This window comes from Carcharodon carcharias, chromosome 18, assembly GCF_017639515.1.
Source record: "Carcharodon carcharias isolate sCarCar2 chromosome 18, sCarCar2.pri, whole genome shotgun sequence".
Taxonomy (NCBI): Eukaryota; Metazoa; Chordata; class Chondrichthyes; order Lamniformes; family Lamnidae; genus Carcharodon; species Carcharodon carcharias.
The window spans coordinates 22,190,518-22,208,879 of record NC_054484.1 but is presented as its reverse complement, the minus strand read 5'-3'; the positions used below and the strand labels follow the sequence as shown (position 1 = coordinate 22,208,879).

The 18,362-nt window shown below is 44.4% G+C and overlaps 1 protein-coding gene across 3 annotated transcripts in view; it reads left to right on the top strand.

Annotated features, from left to right (window-relative positions):
• Positions 1-18,362, top strand: part of LOC121290832 (immunoglobulin superfamily member 5-like) — a 114,331-nt gene that overhangs the window by 2,705 nt on the left and 93,264 nt on the right. Inside the window, exon 3 of one of the 3 annotated variants that reach the window (XM_041211818.1) lies at positions 2,930-2,987. The exons of 1 other annotated variant lie outside the window; for it this stretch is intronic. The gene's annotated coding sequence lies outside the window, so the exon portion shown is untranslated. Of the gene's footprint in view, positions 1-2,929; positions 2,988-13,352; positions 13,554-18,362 lie in introns of those variants that run through there. One more of the 3 variants, XM_041211817.1, reaches the window with a different exon arrangement.

Sequence of the window (18,362 nt, the reverse complement as noted above, 5' to 3'; positions counted from 1 at the left end):
GGCGGTGGTATTCCCATGCATATGCTCCCTTGTCCTTCTAGGTGGTAGGGGTCGCAGGTTTGGAAGGTGCTGTCAAAGGAGCCTTGGTGAGTTGCTGCAGTGCATCTTGGTGATAGGCCTCTCACTGGGTGCATTGCCGGCAGCTACCACTGTTCCCACCGGTGTTGCCTGCAACGGGCAGCTGCCGGCCGCTGACTGGCCAGCAGCTCTCGGGGCCGGGGTTGTGGGAGGTGGGGGGGGTTGGGGGGGAGGGGTGGGGGGGGGGGGGGGTGGGTGGGGACAGGATTTCCACTCCACCAGGGTCCTTGGTCCAGGGGAAGGCCCACCACTGGCTACTTAGGTGCGTGAGAGGCACTTAATGCTGGTGAGCCTTTCCCAGAGGAACCCATGGGGGCAGGACTTGCCAGCTCTTTAGTAGGTGGGCAAGACCCCAGTCGACTGCACTACGTAATGCCCGATGTGCTGGAACCTCTGGTCACTGTGAACAGGCAGGAGCCAGAGCAGGCTGTATACCTGTCGGCCCCATGATAGTTATATACATTGCCTTCCAGCCTTCCACTGACCCAGAAAATTACAGTGAGATGGTCACCGAAGGGTACCATTGGGCTAGTTCAACTGCTGGGGTCATGACCTGTGGAAATTCTGCACATACACTACAAGCAATCAAACCCCACATACATTGAAACACTGAATAAAGTTGGATAATTACTTGAAGGGGAAAAGTCTTGCAGGGCCAAGGAGAAAGAAACAGGAGTGGAAGTAATTGAACAGTTCTTTCAAAGAGCTGGCATATGCACGATGGTATGAATAGCCTTCTTCTGTGCTGTATCATACCATGATAATATGAAAGTTGTTTTGGCTTTACCTGTCTTTATTTTATTGTGCAGTTCTGCAATTGTAAATATATTTAGATAAGCTAAAACAAGTGGGTACTGCATCGGTAAATGAAACTCAACCCTGACAAATGTGAAACATTTTATGTGAGGTGAAAGATGTGAGCATGCAATGGATAGTTTACTCTGGCAGGGAGAGGGTCAAAGCAGTTTGGTTTGAATTATGGAAATCCTCCAGCTGCAAAGGTTTAGTGTGAAGATAAAATCAGCTTTGGAATAATGTTTAAATTGCCAATTTATTTGAGACTTGTGGGTTGAAATGGCATTGTGTGGTATTAGTAACTAATAGATTGGCTTGTGTATTTAAATTCCTCCATCTGCTATTTGAATAGAGGACTTAGCTTTTTTATAAATCAAAATCTGGTCAATGGGTTTGTTAAAATAACGAACAGAAGAATGTCTTTCAGTGTGCTTGTTAATGCAAGAATATTAACTCATTTGTTGCTAATACTGCACACTGCCACTTCAAAGCTAATTCTTAAATCCCTGCACTTATGTCACCAAGTTCAGCCAAGGCCGAATCTTCCATACAAACCACAACTTTGCTAATTAGTGAAGCAGGCCACAAACTGTCTTCTTAATCTCTTTTGCATGCAATGCGAATGCTTTCCCTGTCTCCATTTTGTCAGTCTGAAAGGCAATAGTTTTTCCAGCTTTTCCAATTTCTGTGTTTGAGATTCGAAGCCATGGAGGGCACACACTTTGACTACTTTTAATAGGACATGGCTGACTTGGAACTTTTTGTCTCCTTCAGTAAATTCAGACTTCCATCACGCATCAAACAAGAGTGTTTGCTCCAGTAACTTAATATTGATTTCCAAGTCAGCAGTCTGGTGCTCTTCAAACAGATATACGAGCAGCTCCTGAAACTCTAGGACCTTAACCCTTTTCTTAGCTGATTTATTGGCTCTGGCATGGACCCTGACTTCTGGGTGTTCACCTTGCCCCACCACCATTATTTTTTTTACAACTATTATGTGACTTCAAAGGTCTGCAGCAATGGATCGATTAAGACATTCAGTTTTGAGCTCAGCAAAGTAAGTTTTATTAATAAACATTAACATTATGCCATTAGGTAGCAATTTGAATCAGCTGGTAGGACTCTCATCTCTGAGTCACAGCATCATGTCCTCAAACCCCACTCAAGGGCACATAACCTGGATTGTCATTCAGTACAGTGCTGAGGAAGTGCAGCAAAACACTTAGCTGAAACACGAATGCATGGTCAGGTTCAGATGGATGCTCGTGATTCTGGTACAACTAATTTCAGACAGTGTAAGAGGAAGCACTTTTAACATGAATTGTAGAGGCTGTATGGAACTTTCTTTCCCAAAAGGTTATTCCTGTTGGGTCAATTGAAACCAAGATGGAATTTTACAGATTTATGGATTTTCATAGTAAGGTATTGAAGGAAATGGATCAAAGGTATGTAAATGGAGTGGAGAAGATCAGCCATGATCAAACCGAATTGCAGAAAAGGCTTGTGGGGCTGAATGGCCACCTCCCCTGTTCTTATGTTCCTATTACAGAAGAAGCCTTGGAAACTGAGCTTGCCCCCACAGAACAATAGAACAAGCTGTATCCAGTCGTAATGGTATCTGCCAGTCAGTATCCACAAGGCCAAATGGACTCAACTTGAAGAAGTTCTGCTTTTCTCTCTGATAGGATTTCTGTTTGTCTCTTTTGCCTTTTCACCTGCATTGCTTTCCGTTTTCCATCTCCTGTTTGATCAGTTATTCAAAACTTCCTCTCACCGCCATATCTTTTTCCTCAGAACTGTCCCCATCTACAACATGACCACCATGTCAATGTAGGTAATACAAGTATGTCTTCAGCAGGCATCTCAGAAAGCTTGTTCCATCAGGAGTACATCATGTAATACTAGCAAGATAGAAAGGTCATGGCATACAACTACAGAAAGTACAAGAGGGAAGAAAAGTATACATACTTCCTTACTGTAGTTTCAATTGTTCTGTGTTTGATTATGTGAGTCTGTTTACTATTGATGCTCACGATGTTTGATTGGTTAAACCTAGGTGTGGAATCAGAGAAAAGTAAACAAAGCTGAAGAATGAGCTGGACGCTAAAGCTGAAGTATGAAGTAGATATTTAAAAGCACTCTGAATGAAACCTGTTTCCCACAGAGAAACTAATGTCACCTCTGCATAAACCTGAGATATAAAGTACACAACACTAACTTCATTATTATTTTTATTAGATGGAAAGACTTGCATTAATTTTATGGCCACAGGATTTCCCAAAGCATTTTACAGCGATTTAAATATTCCTGAAGTGTAATCATTGTTGTGATGTATGGAAATGCAGCAACCAATTGATGTACAACCAGCTCCCACAAACAGCAATGAAATCGTGACCAGATAATATGTTTCAGTAAAATTAGTTGATGGATATGAATTTGCTGGGACACCAAGGAGAACATGCATTGTTCTTCTTCAAAGCAAATGGGCATGGAAGATGGCAGCTCCGGCAGCACAGCATTCCCTCAGCCAGCCAAGATGTATCGTGGTATGTTAAACTTTACAGTTATGATATTTCTATTTTCCAGCAGTAATAATGAAAGGTTTGCTTAAAATCAAACCGCCCAATGAAGCAGCAATGGTACGGCCATGTTCTCACCACTACCCTTCTCCAGGCATCTCCTGGGATTGACGGAGACAATCATGGAAAGCAAGAACATCTGAAAAGTTTTCTTGTGGGAGGTGGGATGATGCTGACTGTCTCCATGGAGATGGGATGGAATATGGATTTGGGTTGGAAATATCTGGTAGGCCTCACCGCCTGACTATCCCTCCTTTTCCACTGCTTTATCATTAGATTTTGGCAGTAATAATGGAGAGATTTTCGGCTCAACATCCCAGATTCAATTTCAGCCTTTTGTCATCCTAGAATAAGGCTGTGAATCCATTAAGACATGGGCATTATGGAAAGTTGCTGGGAAAGATACACTCCTGAAGCATAATTCCTTGATGAATATCCTTTTTGCTGGTGAATGCTATTACACAGCTGCCAAAATAGCCAGAAAGAAAAACAGAAAATGCTGGAAAAATTCAGCAGGTCTGACAGCATCTGTGGAGAGAGAAACAGAGTTGACATTTCAGGTCCGTATGACCCCTCTTCAGAGCTACGGAGAAGTAGAAATGTGAGGAAATTTATACTGTTTAAGGTGGGTGGAGTAGGTGAAGCTGGGTTGAAGGGCAACGATAGGTGAATGAGTAAAAATGAAAATAAGTGGATAAAAGAAAATTGAATTGGAAAAAAAAAAGGATAAAAAAGGGGTGAAGATGGAGGAGAGAGTTCATGGTCTGAAGTTGTTGAACTCAATGTTTCATTTTTATTTTTATTCATTTGTTCATTGTTTGATCCCCTTTTTATCCCATTTTTGATCCTTTTTTCCTCACCACCGCCCCATCCCCCGACTCCACCCCCACAAGGACCATCCGTCACTTGTTCATGTTGTTCTTTTCAGAGTGCTTACCCCTGTTCTGCTATTCTCACATTCTGCTTTCTTACCTTTAGGTCACTATCAACACCTTCTTTAGCCCTTACTGCCACCATTAACACTCCCTTTGTCCTTTTGTTCAATCTCTCCTTCGCCCCCACCTATTGCTGGCCTTCCATCCAGCTCCACCTGCTCCACCACGCCCCCCTCCCCCCACCTAAACAGTATAAAATTCCTCACATTTCTACTTCTCTGTAGCTCTGAAGAAGGGTCATATTGACTTGAAACGTTAACTCTGTTTTTCTCCCCTCAGATGCTGTCAGACCTGCTGAGTTTTTCCAGCATTTTCTGTTTTTCTTTCAGATTTGTAGCATCAGCAGTATTGTGCTTTATTTTTGCCAAAATAGCCAGGTGGGTGCATATGATGCCAACTGCACCATAGGAAACTTATGTTTGTGCTGCCCTTTGCTGTTGCATACTGGAACAAAATGAATTGCCATGGTGGGCGGGGTGCAGAAGTTGAAGTTCACGTGCTGTCATTAGGTCCAGGCCCTCTTATCACAGCACTGAGGAGCTGTGGATTCCAAGTTCCCTGTGTAGCTCACCAGCCTTGTGAGAGCATGAATCCAACTGGCTCCCTGACTTTAAAAGGTTGGTAGGTCTGTCCACAAACGGGAGACCGTTTCAGGAAGGGCCTAAGACTAGTTGGCAGCAGACCAGGATGTTTTTATGGATCAGGGAAGAGCACGGTCATTGCTCCTGGGAATGGTAAAGAAAATGTTTAGAAGCTTCCTGGGCCTAATTTGGAGTGGCTGTCATTTGATTCCCTTAAGGACCACTGGTTAGACCACTTGATGCCAGTGAGTGGCATGTTCCTCCTATTTGTACCTGCAAAATGCTTGGAGGAGATGGTGGTGTCATGGCAATGTCACTGGACTAGTAAACCAGAGGCCTAGGCTAATGTTCTGGGGACATGAGGTTCAAATCTCAATACGGCAATGGGTGGAATTTAAAATTAATTAATTAATAAAGATCTGGAATCTAAAGGTGAAAACCCAGGCATTTTTTTTTATTTATTCATGGGATGTTGGCTTCACTGGCTGGGCCAGCATTTATTGCCCATCCCTAGTTGCCTTTGAGAAGGCGATGGTGAGCTGCCTTCTTGAACTGCTGCAGTCCATGTGGTGTAGCTACGTCCACAGTGCTGTTAGGGAGGGAGATCCAGGATTGTGATCCAGCAACCATGAAGGAACGGCGATATATTTCCAAGTCAGGATGGTGAGTGACTTGGAGGGGAACTTCCAGGTGGTGGTGTTCCCAACTATCTGCTGCCCTTGTCTTCCTGGACGGTAGTGGTTATGGGTTTGGAAGATGCTATCAAAAGAGCCTTGGTGAATTCTTGCAGTGCATCTTGTAGGTGGTACACACTGCTGCTACTGTGCGTTGGTGGTGGAGGGAGTCAATGTTTGTGGATGTGCTACTAATCAAGTAGGCTGCTTTGTCCTGGACAGTGTCAAGCTTCTTGAGTGTTGTGGGAGCTGCACTCATCCAGGCAAGTGGGGAGTATGCCATCGTATTCCTGACTTGTGCCTTATAGATGGTGGACTGGCTTTGGGGAGTCAGGAGATGAGTTACTCATCGCAGGATTCCTAGCCTCTGATGTGCTCTTGTAGCCACAGTATTTATATGGCTAGTCCAGTTCAGTTTCTGTCCCATGGTAAAGCCCAGGAAGTTGGTAATGGGGAATTCAGTGATGGTAATGCCATTGAACATCAAGGGCGATGGTTAGATTCTCTCTTGTTGGACATATTCATTGCCTGGCACTTGTGTGGCAAGAATGTTACTCGCCATTTGTCAGCACAAGCCTGGATATTGCCCAGGTCTTGCTGCATTTGGACATGGACTGCTTCAGTAATTGTGCAATCATCAGTGAACATTCCCACTTCTGACATAATGATGGAAGGAAGATCATTGATGAAGCAGCTGAAGATAGTTGGGCCGAGAACACTACCCTGAGGAACTCCTGCAGCAATGTTCTGAAGCTAAGATGACTGGCTTCTAGCAATCACAATCATCTTTCTTTGTGCTAGGTATGACCCCAAACAGCGGAGAATTTTCCCCCTGATTCCCATTGACTCCAGTTTTACTAGAGCTCCTTGATGCCACACTCGGTCAAATGTGGCCATGATGTCAAGGGCAGTCAGTCTCACCTCACCTCAGGAGTTCAGCTCTTTTGTCCATGTTTGAACCAAGGCTGTAATGAGGTCAGGAGCTGAGTGGTCCTGGCGGAACCCAAACTGGCTGTCAGTGAGCAGGTTATTGTTAGGCAAGTGCCACTTGATAGCACTGGTGATGACCTCTTCCATTACTTTTGCTGATGATTGAGAGTAGACTGCTGGGGCAGTAATTGATTGGGTTGGATTTGTCCTGCTTTTGTGTACAGGACATACCTGGGCAATTTTCCACATAGATGGGTAGAAGCCAGTGTTGTAGCTTTACTGGAATAGCTTGGCTAGGGGTGGGGCAAGTTTTGAAGCATGTCTTCAGTATTATTGCCGGAATATTGTCAGGCCCCATAGCCTTTGCAGTATCCAGTGCCTTCAGCCGTATCTTGATATCACGAGGGATGAGTCAAATTGGCTGAAGACTGGCATCAGTGATGCTGGGGACCTACAGAGGAGGCCGAGTTGGATCATCCACTCGGCACTTCTGGCTAAAGATTGTAGCAAATACGTTAGCCTTATCTTTTGCACTGATGTGCTGGGCTCCCTCAACACTGAGGATGGGGATATTTATGGACTCTCCTCCTCTCGTGAGTTGTTTAATTTTCCACCACCATTCACGACTGGATGTGACAGGACTCTAGAGCTTAGATCTGATCTGCTGGTTGCATGATGGCTTAGCTTGCTGCTTATGCTGTTTAGGCACACAAGTAGTTGTGTGTTAAAGCTTCATCAGGTTGACAACTCATTTTAGGTATGCCGGGAGCTGCCCCTGGCATGCCCTCCTGCACTCTTCATTGAACTCGGGTTGGTCCCCTGGCTTGAAGGTAATGTAGAATGGGGATTATGTCCAGCCATGAGGTTATAGATTGTGTCCGAGTACAATTCTGCTGCTGCTGCTGGCCCACAGCGCTTCATGGATGCCCAGTCTTGAGTTGCGAGATCTGTTCGAAATCTATCCCATTTAGTACGGTGGTAGTGCCACACAACACGATGGAGGGTATCCTCAATGTGAAGGCAGAACTTGGTCTCCACAATGACTGTGAGGTGGTCACTCCTACTGATACTCTTATGGACAGATGCATCTGCAGCAGGTAGGTTGGTGAGGATGAGGTCAAGTATGTTTTTCCTTCTTGTTGGTTCCATCACCACCTGCCACAGACCCAGTCTAGCAGCAATGTCCTTTAGGACTCGGCCAGCTCGGTCAGTAATGGTGCTACCGAGCCATTCTTGGTGATGCACATTGAAGTCCCCACCAGAGTACATTCTGTGCCCTTGCCACCCTCTGTGCTTCCTCCAAGTGGCATTCAACATGGAAGAGCACAGCAGGAGGTTTCCTTGCCCATGTTTGACGTAATGCCATGAAACCTCATGGGGTCTGGAGTCGATGTTGAGGACTCCCAGGGCAACTCCCTCCTGACGGTATACCACTGTGCCGCCACCTCTGCTGTGTCTGTCATGTTGGTGGACAGGACATACTCAGGTGATGATGGTGCCTGGGACATTATCTGTAAGGTATGATTCATAACAACATTCGGCCCCTCAAGCCTGCCCTGCCATTTAATAAGATCATGGCTGATCTGCTCCAGGCCTCAACTCCTCTTTCGTGTCAGTTCCTCACAGTCCTCAACTCCCCTTTATTTCAAAAATCTATCTACCTCCTCTTTAAATACTTTCAGCGATCTAGCCTCCACAACTCTCTGGGGTTGAGAATTCCAAACATTCACTACCCTCTGAGAGAAGAAATTCCTTCGCATCTCAGTTTTAAATGAGTATAGCCTTATTCTGTAACTATGTTGCCTAGTTCGAGATTTCTCCACTAGTGGAAACTTCTTCTCAACATCTACCCTGTTAAGCCGCCTCAGAATCTTTTACGTTTCAATAAGATCACCCCTCATTCTTCTAAACTCTAATGAATAAAGGCCAAATCTATTTAGCCGTTCTTGGTAAGTGAATCTCTTCATCCCAGGAATCAGCCTAATGAATCTCTTTTGAACTGCCTGCAATGCCAGTATATCCTTTCTTAAATAGGAGGACCAAACCTGTACACAAATTCCAGGTGTGGCCTCACCAACACCCTGTACAGTTGTAACAAGATTTCCCTATTTTTAAACTCCAAACCCCTGGCAATACAGGCCAAGATTCCATTTGCCTTCTTAATTACTTGCTGCACTTGCATGCTAACTTTTTGTGTTTCATGCACAAGAACACCCAGATCCCTCTGTGCAGCATGTTTTTGGAGTCTCTCTGCATTTAATTAATAGTCTGCCTTTTGATTCTTCCTACCAAAACCCATGACCTTACACTTTCCTGCATTAAAACCCATCTGCCAAGTTTTTGCCCACTCACTCAACTTATCTATATCCCCTTGCAGATTCTGTGATTCTGTATGTCCTCATCACAACATGCCCTCTCACCTATTTTTGTATCATCAGCAAATTTGGAGATGTCACATCCTGCCCCCTCCAAGTCATTAATATAGATAGCAAATAATTGAGGCCCTAGGACTGATCCTTGTGGCACTCCATTAGTTACATCTTTCCAACCTGAAAAAGATTCATCAATCCCAACTCTCTGTTTTCTGTGTGTTAACCAATCCTCAGTCCATGCTAACACATTGCCCCCAATACCGTGGGCTCCTTCTTGTGCGATAACCTTTTACGTGGCACCTTATTGAATGCCTTCTCGAAGTCCAAATACACTACATCTACCAGTTCCCCTTTATCAACTCTGCTTGTTACATCCTCAAAGAACTCTAGCAAATTTTTCAAACATGATTTCCTTTTCAAAGAACCATGTTGACTCTGATTGCATTAAGCTTTTCTAAATGTCCTGCTATTTCTTCCTTAGTAATGGACTCTAGCATTTTCTCAATGACAGATGTTAGGCTGACTGACCTATAGCTTTCTGCTTTTTGTCTCCCTCCCCTCACATTAATGGTTTTCCAATTCGCTAGGTCCTTCCCGGAATCCAGTGAGTTCTGTAATATTTCAACCAATGCCTCCGCTATCTCTGCAGCCACTTTCTTTAAAACCCTTGAAGGCAGGCCATCAGGTCCTGGTGCCTTGTCTGCCTTTAGTCCCATTAGTTTGTTAATACTTTGTCCCTCATGATAGAGACTTTTAGAACATGTTTCCTCCCATTAGCTCCTTGCTTATCTGATATCTTTGGGTTGTTTATAGTGTCCTCCACCGTGAAGACCAATGCAAAACATTGGTTTTAATTGTCAGACATTTTCCTGTTCCCTGTTATCAATTCTCCAGTTGCATCCTCCATGGGTCTCATTTTCACTTTAGCTACTCTCTTTTTATATACCCATAGCAGCTTTTGCTCTTTGTTTTTATGTTTCTTGCCAATTTACTTTCATAATCAATTATCTCCCATTTTATTAGCTTTTTGGTAATCTGCTGCTGATTCCTAAAAAATTCCCAATCCTCTGGCCACCACTAGTTTTTGCCACTTTGTATGCCTTAGTTTTTGATTGGATACTATTATGACACAGCTGATGGTAAAGGATGAATTGTTCAAATGCCAGAGGGAAACTTGAAACAACTGTCATAACCCGTTTTTTGTAATTTGTAATTTCGAGGTGCGGACATTTGAATTCAATAGGAATAAATGCTCTGAATCTCATGGTTTTGAATTGGATGATCAGCCATGATCATAATGAATGGCAGAGCAGGCTCAAAGGGCCAAATGGCCTACTCCTGCTCCTAGTTTCTATGTTTCCATTTCTGCTGAACTCTTCTGCTTATATTTTCTGCCCCTTTCTGTTATGTTTTGATTATCATTCGCCCACTTCACTACCCTGCACCTCTGATCTCTCATTTCTTTTCGATGTTTTAAACTTCCCTTCAATTGAACCCATACCACCTCCCCCTCCACTAATTAGTTTAAAGTCCTACCTACAGCCCTAGTCATACGATTCACCAAGACACTGGTCCCAGCATGGTTCAAATGAATATAAAAACAAAAAACTGCGGATGCTGGAAATCCAAAACAAAAACAGAATTGCCTGGAAAAACTCAGCAGGTCTGGCAGCATCGGCAGAGAAGAAAAGAGTTGACGTTTCGAGTCCTCATGACCCTTCAACAGTGCCACTGTGAAGAGACATGAGAGGTGTAGAATAAGTGGGAGGCCTCGGCCGTTGGTGAAATACCACTATTCTTATCGTTTTTTCACTTACCCGGTGAGGCAAGCCCCGAGGGGCTCTCGCTTCTTGAATCAGGTGGAAGCGGAGCTCTCGGTCGCCTGAACTTGATTTTCAGTACGTCAAATTTGATAAGCGTGGATGTTCGTCACTTAGGTACTGATGAAACTAGGTAGCCAGTCACATGGTTAGTGGTCCGAAGACCTACCCTGAATCACATCATCTGAAAAATGTGTGTTACTTTATTAATTATTTATTTACATTAACCCGAGGAAAAAGCCATATTTAGTTAACATAGTTATAATTAACACTGTGTAACCACTGCCAAATAATTAAACAAGGTAAAAACTAACCGTTATGCCAGACTATACAAGTTCATTTAACCCATATGTACAAATTGTCCACCTTACCCGCCCACCGGGGATCAGGCATTAGGCCTCCCATCCTGGAGATATACAATACCCATTTCGTGCAGCCTCTCCGTCCTTTGTCTTGGGTCTTGTGACATCTCCACAGGTGGTCTCTGTGAGACGTCATGAGGACTCGAAACGTCAACTCTTTTCTTCTCCGCCGATGCTGCCAGACCTGCTGAGTTTTTCCAGGTAATTCTGTTTTGTTATGGTTCAAATGAAGTCCATCCCAACAGAACAGCTCCCTGGTGCCAGTGCCCCATGAATCGAAAACCATTTCTCTCACACCAGTCTTTGAGCCACGCATTTAACTCTCCAGTCTTATTTACCCTTCGCGAATTTGCACATGGCTCAGGTAGTAATCCAGAGATTATTACCTTTGTGGTCCTGCTTTTTGATTCCATGAGGATGACTATGTCAGGTTGTTGCTTGACTAGTCTGTGAGCCAGATCTCCCAATTTTGGCACTAGTCCCCGGATCAAGAGGACTTTGCAGGGTGGACAGGGCTGAGTTTGCCGTTGTCGTTTCTGGTGCCTATGTTGATGCTTGGTGGTCCGTCCGGTTTAATTCCTTTCTTGAGACTTTGTAGCGATTTGACTCAACTGAGTGGCTTACTAGGCAATTTCAGAGTCAACCACATTGCTCTGGGTCTGGAGCCACATGTAGGCCAGACCACGTGAGGACAGCAGATTTCCTTCCCTAAAGGACATTAATGAACCAGATGGGTTTTTCCAACAATCAACAATGGTTTCATGGTCATCAATAGACTTTTAATTCCAGATTTTTTATTGCATTCGAATTCCACCATCTGCCATGGCAGGATTTGAACCTGGTTACTAGTCCAGTGACAATACCACTATGCCATCACTTCTGCTGAGCAGTTTGAATATCCTTTTTGCTGAAGAATGCAATTGCACAGCTGCCAAGATAGCCAGGTGGGTACATATGATGCCAACTGTCCCATAAGAATTTCATGTTTGTGCTGCCCTCTGCTGATGCTGGGACTAAATAAATTGTCACGGGGTGAGGGTGGGGAGGGGGGGTAGTGAACTGCCATGACACTGGGATGCTTTGTGAAAAATCTGGACTCTCCCGGCCAAAGCCACTGGCCACCCTACTGGTCTGGCCTACACTTGACTCTAGACCCACAACAATGTGCTTGACTATCAACTGCCCTCTGAAATGGCCTAGCAAGCCACTCAGTTCAAGGGCGATTAGGGATGGGTAATAAATGTTGGCCGTGCCTGCGATGACCAGATCCCATGAAAGGTTTAAAAAACACTACAAGCAGTCTCCTTCCCCTCCTTCAGGTGCCATGCCCTAAGAGGGTGTTGGCAACCATGGACCTCCATTGGATTGGTCCATGATTATACCTGGCAAAGTACTGCAGTATGGCTGACCAGGGAAGTCCCACTCTTACCACCTGCCATCAGGCATATTGGAAGGATTTACAGGCTGATAATCAACCTATTTGGCTACATTGTGTAAACTCCATCTGTGGCTATCAAGTCCTGAAGTGGGACTTGAACCCAGAACCTACGGCCCAGAGGTAGGAACGCTAACAGTACGCTTCACGACCTCCTGCTTCAAGCAGTTTCGGATCACTATTTGCATATTTAAACAGCCTCCCACCCGTTTTGGACTGGGAGGTCTGCTAGCCTACTGACAGGACCAGAAAAAATTGCACCTGGTGGTAAGTGGGCACCAACTGTGCAGCCAAAGTGTTCAGCCCAATTTTCAGTGCTTTGGTAACTTATTTTTCGGGTGAGAAACAGGCAGCCGGCAGTTGAAACTCAGTGTGTTGAAGGAAGGCGCTCGCGGCTTTAATAATGCGATCAGGCTGTACTCTAACTGAGTTATGGAAAGCCCTATAACTGAGTACACCAGGAGTAAAATGTAATCTTTTCTGCAGACACTGAGTCATTGTTGTGCATGCTGCAGCTGGTTTAACAAATTTTCTGTATGTTCGCGCTATTTTGTGGTCCATTGTCTGCTTGAGAAGCATTGAAAATTGATTGTTATGGGCAATCGCCGAAATCAGTTATTCTTTTCGTAACCAATCACCGTTAACTATATCCTTAAAATCACTGGTTTCAAAAGCTTGTGCTCCCTGGATTTCACTGGTGCATTGTTAATCTCTGGGCGTTTTGGCATTTTTAAAAACAATATGAATTTCAACATAAGACTGTATGGAACTATAGGGAGGTGCTGAAGCAATGTCACTTACTGGCAGGTATGGACTCCTGGAATGTACACAGTAGGTAGCTGGTTAAATATTAAACATTGATTTGGCAAACTTTGGCTTTCAACTTAGTCACAAAAATGTTCCTGGTGTGATACGAAGCAATAATTAGACATTTATTTCTGGGCGCCTTCAGAGAAGACTTCTAATTTGCTCCTTTTCGAAGCTCTTTCTCGGTAAGATTCACTTTTAGAATTTATACGGTATTTCCATTTGTTTATTTTTAAATTGACTTTGTTTATCTAGTGTCCTGTTCACACACTGATCTGTAAGTTGAAAGCTGCCCTTGTTTTGGGATTTCGTCTGCGTGCTGCTCACTGCAATACCGAGAGAAAACTGGGAAGTTCTTTAAAGATTTACTGGTACATTGTGGCTGACACTTCAAGAAAGACGAGGAAGATTAAGTTTTTACTTTCTCCTTAAGGCCGCTGAGCAGGCGTCAGTTATGCTTACTTTTTAAACAATCTAGTTTGGGAGGCAATCAACTTTTTGAAAAAAGGAGAGATGGATTGTTGCCACACTAAATGATTAAAATGACACGACAAGAATAATCCAGATTGGTTTATCTAAAATGGCAACTGGTCTGTTTATATCAAAGGGATAGATCCTCCATTTTTGACAAGTAGGGAAAGCATTCTATAAGTGAAGGCAGTGCTAGGGAGAAAAAGCATGGGCCCTTCTCATGTTCTTGGGCCTTGTGGAATACGAGTTTTGCTGTGCGGGGGGAAAAGGGAGGATTCTTTTTTTTATTCATTCACGGGATATGGCTTCACTGGCTGGGCCAGAATTTAATACCCATCCCTAGTTGCGTTGAGAAGGTGGTGGTAAGCTGCCTTCTTGAACTGCTGCAGTCCGTGTGGTGTAGGTACACCCACGGTGCTGTTAGGAAGGGAGTTCCAAGATTTTGAACCAGTGACAGTGAGGGAACGGCGATATATTTCCAAGTCAGGATGGTGAGAGACTTGGAGGGGAACTTCCAGGTGGTGGTGTTCCCATCTATCTGCTGCCCTTGTCCTTCTAGATGGCAGTGGTCGTGGGTTTGGAAGGTGCTATTGAAGGAGCTTTGGTGAATTCCTGTCCATCTTGTAGATGGTACACACTGCTACTACTGTGGTGGAGGGAGTAAATGTTTGTGGATGTGGTGCCAATCAAGGGGGCTGCTTTGTCCTGGACGTTGTCAAGCTTCTTGAGTGTTGTGGAAGCTGCACTCATCCAGGGAAGTGGGAGTATTCCATCACATTCCTGACTTGCGCTTTGTCGATGGTGGACAGGCTTAGGGGAGTCAGGAGGTGAGTTACTCATCGCAGGTCACCTAGCCTCTGACCTGCTTTTGTAGCCACAGTATTTATATGGCTAGTCCAGTTCAGTTTTTGGTCAATGGTAACCCCCAGGATGTTGATAGTGAGGGATTCAGTGCTGGTAATGCCATTGAACATCAAGGGGTGATGGTTGGATTCTCTCTTGTTGGAGATGGTCATTGCCTGACTGTTGTGTGGCGCAAATATTACTTGCCACTTGTCAGCCCAAGCCTGGTTATTGTCCAGGTCTTGATGCATTTGGACATGGACTGCTTCAGTTACTGAGGTGTCGGATGCAGGTTGTTGCTCCAAGATGGCAGCGCTGGTAACAGATCAATGTTACTCGCTGAATGATGTCACGATCTGCCTACTCTGCCTATTTCCGGGAAACATTAAAGGTGTGCCACTATAACCCCTCACCAAAATGGTGTCTGGCACACTTTGCATCAGAATCATGTGTATATGTGCTGCAAACTCCATTTCAGAACTTTAAGGCACCTCATAGCATCCAAAAATCCAATTTTGACATCAGAATCTGGTCCTACCTGTTTATGAATCTTGCTAAGTAGAAATGGGCATCAGAATTCCTTATATAACAATATTGACTACGAAGGCTGTTCACAGTAGCTGAAAAGCACCTTTGTGAAGTTGTGAAAGGCACCCTATAAACCATTTGGCAGGCAAAGTGGAACAAGGACCACATCGTCGGGGTGGAGGTCAAGAGGTGACATACCATCGAGGGTGGAGGCCAGGAGGGTCCAGGGGCATCATTGAGGAAGGAGTTCAGGAAGGAGGGCTTCAGTCGAGGGAGGAGATCAGGAAAGAGGGCCACCATTGAGGGAGGAGGCCAGGAAGGAGGGCTTCAGTCGAGGGAGGAAATTAGGAAAGAAGGCCACCTTCAAGCGAGGAGGTCAGGAAGGGATACACTTTTGAGAGGGTTAGGAAGGAGGATCACCATTGAGGGAAGGGGTTGGGAAGGAGGGTCGACAAGTGCGAAATGCAGACACCTGTGAGGTAGGAATGCCTTAAATGGGATGTGGAAATAAATTCAATGCAGTTGCAATAGTCCCTTTATCTTGTGCTTCAGTCAGGTCTGAAAACACCCACTGCCACAACATCCAACAAAAGCAGATTGCTCCTCATATGAGGCAGGTATGAAGTTGGTGTACATCTGCTTTGCAAGGAAGGGTTAATTGCAGTCTGTAATCTGCATTTTCGGCGGCTATCAAATTTAGCTCCCCCTGCTACTCCAGTGCTTTCCTAGACAGCTCCAGCTCATCCAAAACTCTGCTACCCATGTTCTACCTGCATTAAAACCTGTTCACCCATCCAGCTCAACGTTGTCCTCCTTTGATTAAATCCCTTTAAGGGTTTGCTCCCCTCTGCTTGCCAGCCCTACAACTCCTCCCAGACTCTCCATCCTTTTGGTTTCCACTTTTTGCAGATTCAACCCTCTCTTTGCTCTGCCATTGGTGACTGTGTCTTGGTCTCATTCTCTGGAATTCTGCCTTTTCTTCTCCACCTCTCTCTCGTCCTTTAAAGCCCTCCTTAAAACCCACCTTTTTAACTAAGTGTTTGGTCACCCCTTTTAAACTCTTCTTCTCTAATTTAGGCAAAGATAAACTGTCCCCATTAGCTGATGGTACAAGGACTGTGTAGTAACTGAAGGTATAGCCTCTCCTACTAGCTATCAGGGTCACGTGATGTTCTTGGAGGCTCCGACCAAAGAGCCTTAAGCGCGGGTAATCCGGGGGGTGGGGGCGGCTTCTTGTCAAGGACCTGGTTCAAGCTTGTAGCATCTGAAAAATTCTCAGTAAAGTTCATATGTTTCTGGTTGAAACCTGTCTGATCCATCATGTGATTACGTTTGGCGACGAGGGTAAAATAGCGTTAATGCTGCAGCTTACCTTGTTTTTTTAAAATTCATTCACGGGATGTGGCATTTGCTGTCTGGGCCAGCATTTATTGCCCATCCTTAATTGCCCTTGAGAAGGTGGTGGTGAGCTGCCTCCTTGAACCACTCCATTTGATGTGCTGGTACACCCACAGTGCTGTTAGGAAGGAAGTTCGAGGATCTTGACCCAGTGTTAGCACGAGTACGTCGAATCTTAAGAAAAAAGAAAAGAATATTCACCAGTTATGCCACTCGTCGGCAGAATCGATCCTTACAATGTGACTATGGAAGACTGGAACCAGCGTGTGGAACCCCTTGGTTTTTATTTTGGAGCGAACGGAAGTACTGTGGAGGAGAAGCAGAAATCAATCCTTTTGTGTGTATGTGGTAGCAAGACATACAGTCTCATCCGCAGCCTGACAGCCCCGAACACGCCCAATTCTAAGCGCTTTAATGAATTAGTGACCTTGAGAAAATGCATTTCCAGTCAAAGCCATCCATAATAATGCAGAGGTTTAAGTTTAATTCCAGTGTTAGGGCCCCGGGGGAGTCCATCGCAACCTATATCTTGAAGTTGAAGCAGTTGATTGAGTACTGCGGCTTCAGGGACACACTATCCCGAGGATAGATGACTTATATGCAAAGCTAGTTGGAGGCAAATCTTATACAAAACTGGACATGAGCCATACTTACCAACAATCAGAGCTGGATAGCACATCTAGAGGATACATGACTATCAATATGCACAAAGGTCTTTATCTATATACTCACCTACCCTTTGGAGTATCGTCTGTATGTGCAATCTTCCAAAGGACAATGGAGAGTCTTTTGTAAGGACTTCCTCCAGTAATAGTACAGCTAGATGATGCTCTGATCACAGGGCCAACTGAAGCCAAACGCTTGGCCAACCTGGAAGAGGTGTTAAGAAGATTCTTGAAAGCTGGCGTACGATTAAAGAAAGAGAAATGTACATTCCAAGTGCCAGAAGTTGCTTACCTGGGTTACAGGATGGATGCCATGGGTTTTCATCCGGTAGAAAAGAAAGTTAGGGCAATCTTAGATGCACCCTCTCCATCCAGTGTAACTGAATTCAAGTCTTTCCTGGGTATGATCACCTATTATAGCTGCTTCTTGCCAAACTTGTCAACAGCGTTAGCACCATTACACTTGTTAAAAAAGAATCATCGCTGGTCATAGAATTCACAACAGTAGGAAGCCTTTGTGAAAGTTAAGAAGTGATTACATTCATCATGTTTATTAGTACGCTGTGACCCATCGAAAGAATTGGTATTAATGTGTGATGCCTCTCCTTATAGTGTGGGAGCTGTGTTATCACACAGAATGGAAGATGGATCAGAAAGGCCAATTGGCTATGTCTGCACAATCCTCTCTACAGCCGAGGAGAGTTATTCCCAACTAGAAAAGGAAGGTTTATTGGTGGTATTTGGAGTGAAGAAATTCTGCCAGTATCTGCATGGACCACATTTTGCTATTGTGTCAGACCGTAAACCATTAATGGGTTTATTCAGTGAGGATAAGGCCATTCCGCCAATAGTATCAGCAAGAATTCAACGTTGACCTTTGATATTATTTGCATATGATTACACCTTTATGATCACACCTTTATGGTGTGCATATTGCAAATGCTAACGCACTCAGCCATCTGCCGTTACCAGATAGCATTGTACATGCTCCAGTGCCACAAGAAGTTGTGCTTGTACTGAATTTCTTGGATTCTTTACCTGTATGTGCAAAGCAAATCAGAAATTGGACAAACAGAGATCCAATTTTGT